Source organism: Narcine bancroftii, chromosome 1, assembly GCF_036971445.1.
Source record: "Narcine bancroftii isolate sNarBan1 chromosome 1, sNarBan1.hap1, whole genome shotgun sequence".
In the NCBI taxonomy this organism is placed as follows: Eukaryota; Metazoa; Chordata; class Chondrichthyes; order Torpediniformes; family Narcinidae; genus Narcine; species Narcine bancroftii.
The window spans coordinates 98,718,060-98,733,075 of record NC_091469.1 but is presented as its reverse complement, the minus strand read 5'-3'; the positions used below and the strand labels follow the sequence as shown (position 1 = coordinate 98,733,075).

The following is a 15,016-nucleotide window of genomic DNA, read 5'->3' as shown; positions in this document are numbered from 1 at the left end:
AATTTATGTAAATTTATTTATAACACAGTGGAAGCCAGTTCCATCATTGAAACCCATTCCGCACAATTAACTTACCAACCTTAAATGTTTTTGGAGGGTGGGAGGAAACCAGAGCACCCAGGAGAAACCCACAAAGGTCACAGGGAGAACATATAAACTCTTTGCAGACAGTGGTGGATTCGAACCCAGGCCACTGTGTAGTGTAGATAAAAGCTCTCATGACTGGAGGGAGAACAAACGCTTTTATTAGCTTATAACTATGGGTAGGGTCTCACAGTAGTTTAGGCCGGAAACCAGGGTTATATGTGAGCAGATGAGGGCAGGGCCAGTCATCACCACAACACTCTACCAATGAATCCCAGTTCACTGCACACTGGCACTGTAATAACATTGTGCTAACTGCCATGCTAACCTATTGATCTTGACCTGAACTTTAATCCCCATGATGACTTTGTGTTTCATTCCTTCAAACTACTGAATCTATTATCATATTCAAACTACATTATTTATCTCCTTGTTTTCCATGTCCCTCCATAAACACCCACCACTTTGTCTAAGTTTCTGCTGCTGTTGGATTTACTAGTTCAAAGATTCTCAACCATTTTCCATTCACAGATCACCTTAATCATTCGTTTACTTATCATGGACACCTATAACAAACCCACAAACCACCAATGGGCCATAGACCACAGATAGGAAAATATTGCTCTATTCCAATTATGGAGAGGATAATGGCAGAGATCCTATTCAATATTTGTTGGGTTCTATCTACTCCCCCTATAGTTGTCGGTGACCCAACACAGGAGGACATTCAACTCTTCAAATCAACATTTTGGAAACACTTGCCCAGCTGTAGCGTGGAGCCACATTAACAACATGATCATTGAGCTAAAAGTAGAGAATGACTGAGATTGTCAAACATCCCCACATCCCAGGAACAGTTTAAGAAAATAGATCAGGGCTGGGCAACATTTTTTGAAAACTCACATTCCACCTTAAGTATTCCCTATGCCATATGTGCTGTGTGATTAGTAAGGGCTTGCTTAAGGTGGTATGTGAATGGAAATAAAATATTTGAAAATCGCTGTTTTAATCTTACTTAATTGATTTGTTATGTGTATGGTTTCATAACTCTGAAGGAAATGGGTCAATTACAATTTTTCTCAAGCAAAATATTTCATTAACAATTGGGTCTAGAGCAGTGGTTCTCAACCTTCCCTTCCCATTCACATACCACCTTAAGCCATCCCTACTAATCACAGAGTACTGATGGCATAGGGAATACCTAAGGTGGAATGTGAGTTTTAAAAAAAAGGTTGCTCACCTCTGAAATAGATCAACTAAGATGTGGATGTTAGTGCAGACACATTCAACTGCTGGTGTGAGAAGCAGCTAAATATCCCTACCATCCTCTGATGAAGGAGTCACTTGGATTTTACCCACCAGCCTTTCTCACCGCCTGCTTATAATGGTTGCAGTGTGCCCAATTAGCAGTTTGCTCTGTCACAACCCAACAAGGGTCCTTCACACCATCCTTTAGACCTGCTACTTTCAGCAACTGGAGCAAAATCACAAGATAAAGGAGCAGAAGTAGGTCAATCAGCCCATCGAGTCTGCTCCATTATTCTATCACAAGCTGATCCATCCTCCCCCTCAGCTGCACTCCCTGGCCTTCTCCCCATAACCTTTGATGCCCTGACCAATCAAATACCTGTCAATCTCTGCCTTAAATACATACAATGACCTCATTTCCACAGCTGCCAGTTGCAAAAAGTTCCACAGATTCACGACCCTCTGGCTAAAGAAATGTTTCCGCATCTCTGTTTTAAATTGACACTTTTTTAACTTGAAATTGCGCCTTCTTGTCCTAAAGTTTCCTATCAATGGAAAGATAGTCACTGAGCTGAGGAATCTTATCCATGCACCATTTCACAGTCAATACATCTGGATAGCCCAGCCTAAAGCACGAAGGAAGTGCCTTCAACATACAAACCACTAACCACCTCTTTCTCAAAGGTGACTAGAATCAATACCTGGTATGTCATCAATATTCATATGCCAATGTCGAACAAAGGGGAAAAGAAGCATCTCATTCTGTCAATGCTCCTCCAGGTCCAGAAATGTAAAACAAAAACCCGCAAGCCAAATTTTCTGAAATCTTTCATATTCCAAATGCAATCAGGTCTCATCAAGACCCGTGTTCAGTGCTGGGCGTTATTTGGCGCAGAAATGAGACAGACATTCCTGTGTCTGTGCACTGGCAACTGTGCTTGGTGTCTGTTAACATGAAAGAGCTCGCAGATGAGTGCAAAGGAAATGGGAAGGTCCAAGTTCCATCAGGGATGCAAGAGGCTTAAGTACTGACCCAAGGTAAGAGTCTGAGTCATATGTCAGACATGGCAAAGGGGTCAACAAGATCTGGCCAAGACCTTACTCAGATATGTTGCTGTTTAACAAGCAAGTATCATTCATAACTTTCAGTACAAGGTACACTGAGGCGAGAACTACAAAGCCATGGAAATTTCCACAAAATGCGTCATTAAACAAATGTCTCGACACTGGCCTGGGTGGCTATGTAATCACCAATCTGAGTAGGAATAATGTGAATTTCAGGCAGCTTATAAATCACTACTTGTGGCATCTTTACACTTCTGTTTCTCGTTGTTAGGTTGAGGTCAGCCTGTCCTTTACTGGCCTTTGCATTTTCAGTTTATTGACAAGATGGTTCACATTGACAGGATAGGAGCTCTGTCACCATTCCACAATTCCATGCATTATCCCTGTGCATTTCCCAACATATTGACTATTCAAAGCACTGCATCAGCCTTAAACCATTTTGAATCCTCTTGAAAGGCACAAGAAATATTTTATTTACATTGTTAGATTGGTGCACTAGGGTTATCTGATACAGCCAATTTCTCTTTCACTGGGTGTTGTAGGAAGTCATACACACGCTCGCACCCACTTTGTGAAATGATGCATTTAGGAAGGTCAGTCTTGAAGATGGAGTATGTGGTAAATGGCAGGATTCTGAACAGTGTGGAAGAACAGGGAGATCTTGGGGTCTAGGTCCATAGATTCCTCAAGGTTGTTGTGATAGTTGATAGAGTAGTTAAGAAGGCTTATGGTGTTGGGGATTGAATTCAAGAGTCATGAGGTAAAGTTGCAGATTTATAAAATTCTGGGTACACTACACTTGGTGTATTCCATTCCGTTTTGGTCACCTCATTACAGGAAGGATGCCGATGCTTTGGGAAGAGTGCAAAAGAGATTTACCTGATGTGGTGATACGATCACTAGCCTACTGCAGGGGACGATCTCTGTAATGGCAGAAGGACCACCTGGGGACTGATTCCACCTGGCCAGCTGTCAACCAGCCGACCCGAATATAAGCCTGAGCCGGCCCCTTCTGAGCCAGTCACTCGGGAGCCACCACAGCTGAAAATGGTGTGTACAGACTTTTGGCAGAATATTCGTGTCTGCATGCTGCTACCACAGCACGTCACACCAGGATGTTGCCTGGATTGGAGAATATGTCTTATGAAGCAAAGTTAACAGAACTAGGGCTTTTCTCTTTGGAGAAATGAAGGATGAGAGGTGGCTTAATAAAGGCAAATATGATAATAAGGTGCTTAAAAAGGGTGGGCAGCCAGAGGTGGCTTAATAAAGGCATATATGATAATAAGGTGCTTAAAAAGGGTGGGCAGCCAGAGGTGGCTTAATAAAGGCATATATGACAATAAGGTGCTTAAAAAGGGTGGGCAGCCAGCACTTTTTCGCAGGGGTAACCACTGCAAATATCAGAGGACATCTGTTTAAGGTGAGTGGAGGAAAGTTTAGGGGTGGTGTCAGGGGTAAAGATTTTACATATAGAATGCTGGGTGCCTGGAATGCATTGCCAGAGTGGTGGTGGAGGCTGGTAAAATGGAAATATTCAAAAGACTTTTTGATAGGCACATGAATGTAAATAGAGGGTTATGGGTGTGAGATAGGGTAGGATAAGATTGCTGTGGAGTAGGTTTACATGGGTCAATGGGCTGAAGAGTCTGTACTGTGCAAAGGAGTTGGGGGTTAAACAAGGATATGGTTCCAACTGCTTGATGTGGCTCATGAACAACTCACCAACAGCAGTAGAAGAGCACAGAGAGCAGATTGTTCCCTCTCTGTCCAATTGACAATCTGTCATGGTGCTTGACCATCTCCTTTAACACCATTTAGCTTCTCCAATGCAAAGCCTTCTCAAGAGATGTCAACCCTGAAGTTCTCCTTCAAAGGAAGCTCAGTGAGAACCTTTCTCACTGCTCTCCCTCTGTAATCTCTGCTGCTCTCAAGCTCTTTGTCTTATCTCCTCCTCCCTCCTCCCCCCACCTTTTTTATTCAGGCACCTGCTTATGCCTGATGAAAGGCCCACGTCCAAAATGTTGGCTACGGTTTATTTCTTAAGGGATGCTGAGTAACCTTCTGACCTTCTCCAGCATGTTTGTGTATTCTTTGGCATAGGTGTTAGCACCCAGGCTGTCCTTTCACTCTCCCCTCATCATAACATCTGATCACCAATGGCATTGCATGGTTTTGCTTTTATAATATTCACTGATAAATCAAAATGCACAGTAAAACTTAGAAATCTGATATTAAAATTAAAAATAGTAGTAATACTCAGGCAGAAAATGTGAATTACTGCCTCAGAGGTGTGATCTCTTTTCAGTTTGTTTTCCATTTCTTTATAAATACCCTGTGCCTGCAAGCTTTTACTTATACTTGAGCTTCAGAGGAAAGGAGGTGTCCTGTCCAATTGCTTCGTAGCTTGGTACGGGAACTGTACATTGTCTATACACTGAGAGAGTTAATGGGGAGGTGTCTGTAACTGAATGGGTCAATTAGAAGATATCTGAACACTAAGTAGGTCAATGGGGGAAATGTTTGTACTGTGGATCAAAAGGGTCAATGTGGAGATAACTACACTGAGAGTGCCAATGGGGAGAGATATTTACACGGTCAGTCAATAGGGAGATGTCTATTATTGAGTGGGTCAATGGGGAGATGATTGTGCACTGAGTGAGGTTTCCCTCTGATATTGTGATGAACATCACGTTAGGAAACACTGGGGACATCCGCCGTGATACTGTAAAAAAGATCTTGTGGTGAGAAAGCTGAGACTCAATGTGACCTTGATCTGTTTCAAGAGATCAAATTATCCATGAGAGCATGGCACAATGTCACTTATCATTCTGTTAACACCCTTGGAAAACCTGAGTCTAAGATCTGTTCATTGATGGGGAGATATTTTCCCAGTGGACCTACTAAGTTCACTGTCTCCAAGACTGCCTCACATTGTTAAACTGAAAGGATAGATGACCGAGTCACATAATCTCTCTCCATGTCCCTCTAAATGCCAACAGGAATTACGCCATTTAGACGTAAGGGATGGAGGTGCCCTTCCTTGTTCAACAGGCTGTAGGTCATCCTGTGAAAGGGCCAATTGTCAGAACCTTGGCATTAAGCAGCCCCAGAGGAAAACCTGACACTTTTCACATACTGGGGAGAGGTTGCTAGCAAATAGCAGCCTGGAAATCCCTCCGATCACAGTGTGTATTTAATTACATTTGTGTGAGAGGCTGAGCGAGCTCTCACTTTGGATACTGTTATGAAACTAGATCAATCATAAATCATTGGTTTTCATGTGAGGGAGAATCTGTGATTCACTCATATACCCTTACAGTTTTATCATGTGAAACAGTCTTGGAGACTGTAAACTAATCAGATGTAATGTGAAAATAGTTTGACACTGACAGATTTTTTTTGTTTTTTTTTTAAATTTTAATGATATAATGACCTCTCAGCCCTTGAAATTCATGCCGTTCAATTACATCCAATTAATCTACCAACCCTGTACATTTTTGCGGTGGGACGAAACCGGAGCACCCGGAGAAAACTCATGCAGGTCATAGAGAGAATATACAAACTACTTCTAGACAGTTCAAATTAAATATCATTTATTGACTTGTGACCTCTAGGAAGTATCCCATATTCGACTGTTAGTTTCAGACATCTCTCTTAACCTTCTGGAGGTTTCACCTTCACAAACTCATATAAACGTTTACCATAATGCAAAATTAGACACTAATCACTAACATGAGCTGCAAATTGGAGGAAAGCATTCTTCTAATTTTTTTAAATCTTCTTGTGATAAAGACAGAAACCCTTCACCCCTTCAAGACTATGCTGAATCTCAGAGCATCCCGATCCATCTCATTTAACCCCTGGATCCTATTTCCTAGCACATGGCATTAACCATGGGTGGTCACAAGTCTACAACAATTATAACCCACCAGTAAGTTTGAGGAAAACATACGATAAGGTTCAGGTCAGGAGAATCGCCACCACTTGAATCAACACAAGGGATGACAATGCTGGAACTATTTCAAAATTCACAAACTTAATTTACCCATCAATAAGAAAGCCTTTCTTTAGACTAAATTCAGCATCAAAGAGTCATCAATCTGTTGTAACAACAGAATCTGGAAAAGTAAAGAGCAAATATTGAGCTTGAAACTCCAAGTAGATAAAACCTTCATGTTGGCATGCTGCTTAATAGAAGTAAATCACAAAATTCTGTAGACACCGTGGTTGAATTAAAAACGTAAGATGCTGGAAAAGCTCAGCAGGTCAAACACTGTCCTTTATGTAGCAAAGGCAAACATACATAACCAACAGTTCGGGCTTGAGCCTTTCATCAAAGTATGAGAAAATGCCGGCAAGTGTCTGAACAAAAGAGTAGGAGGGGGGGAATGGGGGTGACAAGGCAGGAGATGATAGGTGGAGAAAGGAGGGAGGGAACAGCAGCAATGAGGGGGAGGAGGGATGGCTGTGTGGGTGAAAGAACTAAAAGGACAGAAAAGGGGGAGGGGGAAGAAAGGCCAGCAGGTTAAATGGAAAGCAGTAAAATCAATATTCATGTCATGTGGCTGGAGAGTGCCCTGCCAGAAAATAAGATGTTGTTCCTCCAATCTATGGGTGTTCAGGGAGGGACAGAACAGATGGCCATTGATAGACATGTGACCCAGAATTGAAATGGTTAGCCACTGGGAGGTTGCTGCGGTTGCAAACGCAGCGGAGGTGCTGAGCGAAGTGATCTTCTGTTCTGCGACCAGTCTCTCTGATGTAGAGAATGCCACAAAGGGAGCACCAAATGCAGTAAATAAGTTCTCTGGATGTACAACATAAGTGTTGCTTCACTTGAAAGGCCTATTTTGGGCCTCAGACCACAGTGAGAGAGGAGGTGTGGGTGCCAGTGTTGCACCTCCTGCGGGTACCGGGGAAGGTGCCATGGGTGTGATGGGTGGGGTGGGATGAGTGCAAGAGGGAATCACGGAGGGAGCAGTCCCTGTGGAAGGCCGAGAGGGGAGGAAAGGAAAAAATCTGACTGTTGGTGGGATCTTGTAGTAAGTGCCGGATTTTGTGTTGGATGTGGAGGCTTGTGGGGTGGTAGATGAGAATGAGGGGGATTTTATGTTTGTTGCATCTGTGGGCAGAGGGGGCCTGGGCAGATGAGTGGGAAATGGAGGAGATGTGGGTGAGGGCTGAGTTGATAGTGGTGGAGGGGAAGCCATGTTTGTGGCAGACATGTCGGAAGCAGACATCTTGGAAGCTCTGGACTGGAAGACCTCATCTTGGGAATATATGCAGTGGAGATGGAGAAATTGAGAGAAGGGGATGGAATCCTTGCAGGGGGCAGGGTGTGAGAAAATGTAGTCAAGGTAGTTGTGGGAGTTGCAGGTTTTGTAGTATATGTCAGTGGAAAGCTTGTCTCCCGAGATGGAGATGGAGAGATCCAGGAAGGGGAGAGTGTTATTGGAGACAGGCCAGATGAATTTTAAATCTCGGTGGAAATTGGCTGCCAAGTAGATGAAATTGACAGGTTCAACATGTGTGCATAAGGCAGCCCCAATGTAGTTGTCCGTATACCAGAGGAAGAGTTGAGAGGTCTTGCCTGTGTAGGCTTACAGCATGGATTGCTTCACAAAGCCCACACACAGGCAGGCAAAGCTAGGACCCATGCAGGTACCCACAGCTACTCCTCTGATTTGGAGGAAGTGGGATAAGTTGAAGGAGAAGTTATTTAGAGTGAGGAGAAGTTCTGCCAAGTGGAGGAGTGTGGTCGGGTCTTTGATCCAGGATGAAGCAAAGTGCTTTCAGACCTTCTGTGTGGGGGGATAGAGGTATAAAGGGATTGGATATCTATCTTAAAGATGCAGTGGTCCAGTTCAGGTAAATCAAATGTCATTGAGGAGATGGAGGGCATGTGAGGTGTTGTGGATGTAGGTGGGAGGGATTTGACCAGAGGAGAAAGGATAAGAGTCAAGGTAGGATGAAAATAGTTCAGTGGGGCAGGAGCAGACAGAAACAATGGGTCTGCCTAGATGGTTGGGTTTGTGTATCTTGGGTAGGAGGTAGATATGGGTAGTGTGGGGGTGGGAGACATGAGGTTGGAAGCCGCGGAGGGGAGATGACCAGAGGTGCTGAGGTTGGAGATGGTTTTGGAGACAGTGGCCTGATGTGTAGTGGTGGGGTTTTGTGTGAGGGGTTAATAGGAGGAGGTATCTGAGAGATGTCAATGTACCTCAGCAAGATAGAGGTCAGTGCACCAGACTACAACTGCCCCACCCTTGTCCCCGGGTTTGATGGTGAGGTGTGGATTGTTGCAGAGAGAGTGGAGGATAGAGCATTCTGAGGATTTGAGGTTGGAATGCGAGGGGGTTGGTAAAGTTGAGATGGTTGATGTCTCGACAGCAGTTGGAAATAAAAAGGTCCAGAGTAGGCAGCTGGCCAGGACGATGTGTTCAGGAGGAAAAAAAAGGCTTGAGGCAGGAGAAAGGGTCTTGGATCGGGGGGGTGGGGGGTGGAGAGTCGTGGTCATGGAAGTGGGCCTGGAGGCGGAGGCGGCAGAAGAAGAGTTCGTCATCGCAGCTTGTGTGGAACCCATTGAGATGTGAGCAGAGGGGGATGAAAGTAGGACCTATACTGAGGACCAAGCACTCTTGTCTCAGAGAGGAGAAGGTCAGAGAGGATTGGAATTAGGTGTTAGAGTAGAAGTGGACAAAGTGAAGCTCACTGAGAGAAGGAAAGAAAGAAAGAAAAAAAGAAAGAAAGACCAGCAATGTTCCCGTGTGCCCAGCATTCGCTTATGTCATATCACTCGAAACACTGAAATTCTAAGATATCACCAACCACTCTTCCATGTACTGATGCTAATCCAACAGCAACTAAAATGTCTGGCTCAGGCAAGCAAATTCCAAAATAGATCCTGTTCTTGAGAGATCTAATCAGAATATAAGAAACATAAAACAAGAGCAGGAGTCAGCCATTTGGCCCATCGAGCCTGCTCTGCCATTTAATAAGATCATGGCTAATCTGGCCATGGACTCAGCTCCACTTAACTTCCCATGGCCCTTAATTCTCCTCTTATTCAAAAATGTATCTGAAATACTTCCAGTGAGGCAACCTCTACTGCTTCATTCAGCAGAGAATTCCATAGAGTCACTACTCAAAACTACAGCTGAGACTGTGACAAAAAGGAAATAGCAAGGAATTGACCATTTGTCCTCTGCCTCAGCATCATATATCTGGAGAGAGAACATCATCCCTAGCAATGGGAAACAATGAAACATAGAAAAACAATGGCTGAAGGAGGCCATTCAGCCCTTCGAGCCTGCTCTACTATTCAATACGATCAAGGCTGATCATGTGACCTCAGTCCACTATCCCCGTTTTCTCTCCAGCCCTTGATCCCTTTAGCCATAAGGGCCACATCCAACTCAACATAGAACATAACTAATGGACCAGCCTCAACACCATTTTGTGGTAGGAAGTACCACAAGTTTACAACTCTCTTAGTGAAGGAGTTTCAATCCTAAACGGCTTATCCCTTATCCTTAGATAAGGAGCTGGTAATTGAAATAACTCAAAGTGGAAAGCGATTGAAGAGCTGTAGATCAGTGAAGATGATCTCCCCATGAAACAGTGGTGAGACATCCCTTGAAAAGAAACCTCTGCCAATCATAACAAAGCCTTTTACATGATCAATAGCAAAGTGAAAATTCTATTAAGTTTTACAACCAATGAAAATACAGTTGCGATTGGGGGAATTGCTGAAAATACTATCATATTCTTTTGAAAATTATTAATGATTCCTCTCACAAAATGTTTTAAAGTAAATAATTTATATGTAAAGTATAGCACAGCAATGTTCTCCCATTTTAAAACTGCCACTGATATTCAAAGCTCAAATGATTAGCCTATATTTTCCTGCTGTTTTGTGTTTATCTATTGGGCTGTCAAACCACCGTTCTGTCAGTTCCTCACACTAATGTGACAGAACAAACATGGAAATAATCTGAGTCATTTCCAGGATGACTGAGTATTTGATAGAACATTCTACCAAAGATGGGTGCGAAAGATGTCAGATTTTCCTCTGGCTGTGCGTCAGGACAGCTTAGAACAGATGGACCTTTCACTAAGGACAAGCTCCAGCCCATCGGTCAAGGAAAAGCTCCCCCTGTCTGTTACATACACAGAAATTCATCTCTATTGACATTTAAGGAGGGATGGGAGGAACAGAGAGAGAAATACCGAGAGAGAGAGCGAGAGAGAGAGAGAGAGAGAGAGAGAGAGAGAGAGAGAGAGAGAGAGAGAGAGAGCAGTAGGAGGGGAGAGAGGGATATACTGGCTGGCTTTGGAGACGATCCAGAGGAGGTTTACTAGGTTGATCCCTGGGATGAAGGGGTTGACTTATGATGAAAGATTAAATCGTCTAGGATTGTATTCGCTCGAGTTCAGAAGAATGAGAGGAGATCTTATAGAAACATATAGGATTATGAAGGGTATGGATAGGATAGATGTAGGAAGGTTTTTTGAGCTGGCCAGGGAAACTAAAACGAGAGGACACAGTCTCAAGATTCGGGGGAGTAGATTTAGGACAGAGATGATGAAAAATATTTTTTCCCAGAGAGTAGTGAATGTTTGGAATTCTCTAACCAGGGAAGTGGTTGAAGCTGCCTCATTAAACATATTTAAGATTCGGTTAGATAAATTTTTACATGATAGGGGAATTAGTGGATATGGGGAGAAGGCAGGTAGGTGATCAGCCATGATCGTATTGAATGGCGGAGCAGGCTCGATGGGCCATTTTTGGCCTACTCCTGTTCCTACTTCCTATGTTCCTATGAGAGATAAAAAGAGAGAAAGAGAGAATGTGGGGGAGGAGAGGGAGACTGAGAGAAGAGAATGAAGAGAGAAAGAGAGAGAAGGGAGAGAGAGAGACAGGGAAAAAGAAAGGGGGGTACAAGTGAATCGTGTGAATCGATTGCTCATTTATTGGGGTCAATCTGTCATGGTGGGAAATTTTTTTAATGATTTTTATTTCTTCTGTCATCAATTTGCAACCTAATTTTGCCTATTATTTGCTTACTAAATCAGTAGCATTTGTCTTCGCCATGTCACAGTGGACCACCAGTGACAACCTCACCAACCATCAGCTGTGGGTGGACCAATGTTTGGGGCAAACTAACCAAGAGGAACTGCTTCTTCCCTGGTGACTGAGAGTGGCAGAAAGGGTCAGTGAGTTGCTCCTCCATTATTACAGAAGATTGGTGGAACACTGCTTTGTAGAATAGTTAAATCAAGAATCCAGCATTTAAACATTAATTTGGTCACACTGGTGCAACTATGGTTATGGCTGGTGCAGATCTGAGTCAAGATACATGTTCCAGTGCTCCTCTGCAGGGTCCTACTCCCTGGTTATTACACTGATGACCCCACACAAGTTTAAAATGCCTAGGGCTGGAGGGTACTTTGTTAACATTGGTGAATCCATAGGAGTCTGTACCCAAGGTGGCAGTGCCCATGCTTGACAGCCCAGAACACGAGGTTTTCTGGCTCTTGGAGTACAGCGGATCAGTGCAGGGCACCACAGAGGGAGAATACCCTCCACTCCCGGCAAGAAGAACCTTGGGAGAGGACCCACAGGTTGGGAGAAAACAATAGCAGACCAGAGAGGGGCTAGGAGGCTGATCAGCTAGTTGAGTGGTATAACAACAACCTTGCACTCAACATTAGCAAAATGATTCTGGACTTCAGGAAGGGAAAGCCAGGAGAATACAAATCAGTTCTAATCATGCTATTAGCAATGGAAAGGACAAAGAGCTTTAAATTTCTTAGTGTCAACATCTCTAAAGATCTAACCTGGGGCCTCACTGTCAATGCAATTATGTAGAACCTCACTGGCAGCTATACTTTAAGGAGATTTGGTACATCATCGAGTACTCTCACAAATTTCTACAGGTGTACTGTGGAAAACATTCTGACTGGTTGCATCACTGTCTGGTATTGAGGTACCAATCCACAGGACTGGAAAAGGTTACAGAGGGTTTTAAACTTGCCCAACACAATCATGGGCATTAGTCTTCACCCCATTAAGGACATCTTTAAGAGGCAGTGTCTCAAGAATGCAGCTTCTATCATCAAGGACCCTCACCATCCAGGCCATGCCCTTTTCTCACCATTGCCATCAGTAGGGTGGCACAGGAGCCTGAAGACACACACTCAAAATTACAAAAACAACTTCTTCCCCTCTGCCATCAGATTTCTGAATGGATAATGAATGAATAGAGACTATCTCACTTCTTTTTTTCTCTATTTACACTAATTGTTTATTTTTAAATATTGTATTTACAGAACCATAATTTATAGGAATTTTGCACCTCTAATGCACAATCCCGCTGCCACAAACAACAAATTTTGTGACACATTCATGACAATAAACCTGATCCTGAATCTGACATTGGTGCCTTTATGCGGTCTTGATTTGACCTGCTTTCCACAAAGAAATAGGAAGGAGGAAATCGCAATGCCACTGCCCCTACTTTCACCCCTGGGGACAGAGGCAACTGCATCGCCCACACTCCTCACCTGCAGGAAGAGAGAAAGGAAGCAAGCTATCATCATATCAGAGTGGCAAGGCACTGGAATTTGAAGATGGGCTGGGAAGGCCAGAAGAACTATGGCATTTTCAGTTAGAAAAGAGAGTCTGTGAAGATGCTAGAGACATGAATTACAAGTGTAAGGGACAACATCAAACATTGATTAGACGATTAAGGGGTAAAGACGATTAGACAGATATTTTTTAAAAGAAACAGCTTGTTCCTATTATTTATGGGGTCTGGAACAAGACAATAAATAGACCCATCGCGAGAAAGTTCCTTTATATCATGAAGGGCTATGTGACTAATTCCTAAGCCTGCCCAACATTTGAAAGCAGTTTGTGTTGTTGGTTGAAAGTCAGGCAGATAAAAGGATATGTGGGCGGGATGGGTTATGTTGTAATAGGATTTCTACTCAGAGAAGATCACCAAGCTTAATCAACAAGCTTCTCATCATTGAATGCCACCTTTTCCTTCCCATGAATCCTATTGGGACTCCTAACACCTCCGACAACACAGATAATTCCCGCGGTCCCAACCTGCCATGTGGTAGGACATGCATTTTAAGGCGTAGGCTCTATATCATTACTTTGACTCATTGCGATTTTTTTCTATATTTGTTTAGAGATCATTTGGACCTGCTACTGATATGGTACTTTGGATTCTAGCATGAATTTCAGCCCCTCAAAAGTTATATCCATGTAATAGTCAACCCCATAAATTTAACATGAAAAATTGTCTACAAAGTTTGATTTTTACAGAAGTATATTGTGACAGATTATGTTATATTTTATATTGTATATAGATATGTTTTAAAGGAGATAAATTGTGGCAGATTTTTTAGTTTAGGTCACATACAAACACTTCAGAACAGATCCCATTTAAAATGCCAGAGCTCTGCTCAAGCCAGACAGTCCAGGCTCCGAGTGCCTTTGTAAAAACTTTGAAGAATGCCTATAGGGACTTCACAAGTAGGTGTTAATTGGACATGTTGTGGAGTAAGGGATTATTGTTTTGGAAAGCAACAGATGAACAAACTCAGAAGATTGGGTCCAGTGCCGCAGTGTGAGTGCAGTTTGCTGTTCTAAGAGGGTCATGTGGTTTTCTCTTAGAGAAAGAGAGAGAATTCAGTTCTACAGTTCAGCAGCAGCAGCTGGGACTGGAACAGGACAAGCTGGCAAACTTGTGGAAAAACCCCATTTTGAAGACAGGTTGTGAGTCTTAGATCAGCCTGATCAAAGCCCTTGTAGTCCATACAAGAGGAGGTGGCTGACTGTATAATGTTTCACTTGAAATAAGGGAAACGAAAAGGAACTCTGTGATGAACTGAAAGAAAGACGTTATCATCTGGAAAACCCTGATGGGGCAAATTTCTTTGGCAAGACACTGAAGTGGCTGTTCAGAAGGAATCAGTTGTGAATGTCCAACGAGCAACAAATCTCTCTCTCTGAAAACTGACAAGAACCTTCCTGAGCGGTAACCATTTACCTTTCAAGCACTAAAGCCTGGTGAACTTCATAAGTGTTAAATTCTGTGCACTGATACCAGTGAACAGGGAGGAGTGAGAAGTGAGATTGGACTGTGAATCAAAGAACTTATTTTGGACTTATATACACATGCACTTAGAATTAGAAGGGGGTTAAATTAGGTTAAGTTAAATTAATACTATTAAGTTAAAGTGTGATCCTGTTTTCATGTTTAAAGTTAATTAAAAGCAACTTTTGTTTAAGTAACGATTTGTCTTGGTGAATTTCTGTTGCTGCTGGGCTTTGGGGCCCTCTGGGCTTGTAACAATAAACAGTAAATATACTATTGTGGTTGTTCAGCTGACTGATCAGGGTCATTTATCATAGAATTCAATATTTATATTAATATGTATTTATTATTTATTATCTATCTATCATACATTTATTGTTTCTTTTAATTTAATTCAATTAATTTACTATAATAGTTTTATTTTAGGTCTACTACCATCCTTGCAGGCGCCTCAGATTGAAGAGACTACCATCCGTGCGGTACCGGATGTAAACAGCGTCTTC

At 42.8% G+C, this 15,016-nt stretch overlaps 1 long non-coding RNA gene across 3 annotated transcripts in view; it reads left to right on the top strand.

Moving 5' to 3' along the window:
* LOC138740719 (uncharacterized) overlaps positions 1–15,016 on the top strand; it is a 34,519-nt gene that overhangs the window by 13,359 nt on the left and 6,144 nt on the right. For 2 of the 3 annotated variants that reach the window (XR_011343147.1, XR_011343156.1), the window contains one exon: positions 11,476–11,612. This is a non-coding gene — a long non-coding RNA (uncharacterized lncRNA). The remainder of the gene's footprint in view (positions 1–11,475; positions 11,613–15,016) is intronic. The other variant, XR_011343165.1, reaches the window with a different exon arrangement.